The 2,525-nt window shown below is 42.7% G+C and overlaps 1 pseudogene; it reads left to right on the top strand.

The window, feature by feature from the left end:
• The first annotated feature begins 204 nt into the window (after positions 1-204).
• Positions 205-322, top strand: LOC124723713 (annotated as a pseudogene).
• The last annotated feature ends 2,203 nt before the right edge of the window (positions 323-2,525 follow it).

Raw genomic sequence — 2,525 nt, 5'->3', positions numbered from 1 at the left:
CAGCGAATCGTATCATTGATATCCTTTCTCCCTGAATTTTAATTCCACTCCTAAATCTTTCTTTTATTTCCATCATTGCTTCTTAGATGTACAGAATGTATAGTAGGGGGGAAAGATACATCCCTGTCTTACACTCTTCTTAAGCCGAGCACTTCGTTCTTGGTCGTCCAATCTTATTATTTCCTCTTGGCTCTTATACATGTTGCCAACGGCCTTGCCGCGGTGGTAACACCTGTTCCCGTGAGATCACCGAAGTTAAGCGCTGTTGGACTGGGATAGCACTTGGATGGGTGACCCCCCGTCCAGCCGAGCGCTGTTGGCAAGCGGGGTGCATTCAGCCCTTGTGAGGCAATCTGAGGAGCTACTTGATTGAGAATTAGCGGCTCCGGTCTCGTACACTGACATACAGCCGGGAGAGCGGTGTGCTGACCACCTGCCCCTCCATATCCGCATCCGGTGACGCCTGTGGGCTGAGGATGACACGGCGGCGGTCGGTACAGTTGGGCCTTCCAAGGCCTGTTCGGACCAAGTTTTTCTTATACATATTGTATATTACCCGTCTCTCCCTACAGCTGACCCATATTTTTCTCAGAATTTCGAACATCTTGCACCACTTTACATTGTCAAAGGCTTTTTACAGATCGACAAGTGCTTTGAAGGTGTCTTCGTATTTCTTTAGTCTTGCTTCCATTATCAACCGCCTCTCTCATACCTTTACCTTTCCATAACCAAACTGATCGTCAACTAGCACATCCTCAGCTTTTTCCGCCTTCTCGGTATATTATTCTTGTCAGCAACTTACCACATATGCAGGAGCTGTTAAGCTCTTGTCAGCTCTTGCGGTCTTCGGAATTGTGTGGATGATATTTTTTTCGAAAGGCAGATGGTATGTCGCCAGACTCATACATTCTACACATCAACTAGAATAGGCGGATTATTGCCAATGATTTTAGAAATTATGATGGAATGTTGTCTATCCCTTCTGACGTATCTGATCTTAAGTCCTCCAGAGCACTCTTAAATTCTGATTCTAATAATCGACCCCTATCTCTTCTAAATCAACTCCTGTTTCTTCTTCTATCACATCAGACAAATCTTCCCCTCATAGAGGCTTTCAGTGTATTCTTTCCACCTGCATTTAGCAGTGTAATTCCCGTTGCACTTTTAATGTTACCACCCTTGCTTTTAACGTCACCGAAGGTTCTTTTGAATTTCGTATATGCTGCGACTGTCCTTCCGGTAATCATTTCTTTTTCGATTTCTTCTCAATTTTCGTGCAGCTATTTCGTCTTAGATTCCTTGCACTTCCTATTTATTTCATTCCTCAGCAACCTGTATTTCTGTATTCCTGAGTTTCCCAGAACATTAGTGTACCTCCTCCTTTTCTTCGACCAGATGAAGTATTTCTTCTGTTACCCATTGTTTCTACACAGTTACCTCCTTTCTACCTATGCTCTCCTTTCCAACTTCTGTGATAGCTCGATTTAGACATATCCATTCCTCTTCAACTTCACTGCCTATTAAGCTATTCCTTATTACTACATCTATAGCCTTAGAGAGCTTCAAAGGTATCTCGTCATTACTTGGTATTTCTGTATCCCACTTCTATGCGTATTGATTCTCTGTAACTAATGTCTTAAACTTCAGCCTTCACTTCATCACTACTATGTTGTGATCTGAGTCTGTATCAGCTCCAGTGTACGCCTTAAAATCCAGTATCTGATTTTGAAATCTCTGTCTGACCATGATGTAATCTAACTGAAATCTTCCCGTGTCACCCGGTCTTTTCCAAGTATATGTCCTCCTCTTGTGATTTTTGAACAGAGTATTCGCTATTACTAGCAGAAACTTGTTACAGAACTCAATTAGTCTTCCTCCTCTCTCATTCCTTGTCCCAATCCCATATTCTCCTGTAGCCTTTTCTTCTACTCCACCCCTACAACTGCATTCCAGTCTCCCATGACTATTAAATTTTCGTCTTCCTTTACATACTATATTAGCCTTTCAAAATCCTCGTGTAGTTTCTGTCTCTTCATCTTCAACTTGCGACGTCGGCATATATACCTGAACTATCGTTGTCGGCGTTGGTTTGCTGTCGATTGTGATAAGAACAACTAAACTGTTCACAGTAACACACTCTCTGCCCTACCTTCCTATTCATAACGAATCCTACTCCCGTCATACCATTTTCTGCTGCTGTTGATGTTACCCTATACTCATCTGACCAGAAATCCTCCTCTTGTTTACACTTCATTTCAATGACCTCTACTATATCTAGATTGAGCCTTTGCATTTCCGTTTTCAGATTTTCTAGTTTCCCTACCACGTCCAAGCTTCTGACAGTCCACGCCCCGATACGAAGAACGTTATCCTTTCGTGATTATTCAATATTTTTCTCATGGTCACCTCACACTTGTCAGTCCCCTCCCGGATATCTGAATGGTGTTCCAGAATCGTCTGCCAATGGAGGGATCATCATGACACTTTTCAATTACAGACCACATGTCTTGCAGATAAACGTTACG

The sequence above is a fragment of the Schistocerca piceifrons genome, chromosome X (assembly GCF_021461385.2).
Source record: "Schistocerca piceifrons isolate TAMUIC-IGC-003096 chromosome X, iqSchPice1.1, whole genome shotgun sequence".
NCBI lineage: Eukaryota > Metazoa > Arthropoda > Insecta > Orthoptera > Acrididae > Schistocerca > Schistocerca piceifrons.
Note: the sequence above shows the minus strand (reverse complement) of the source record. Positions and strands in the feature narration are given on the sequence as shown.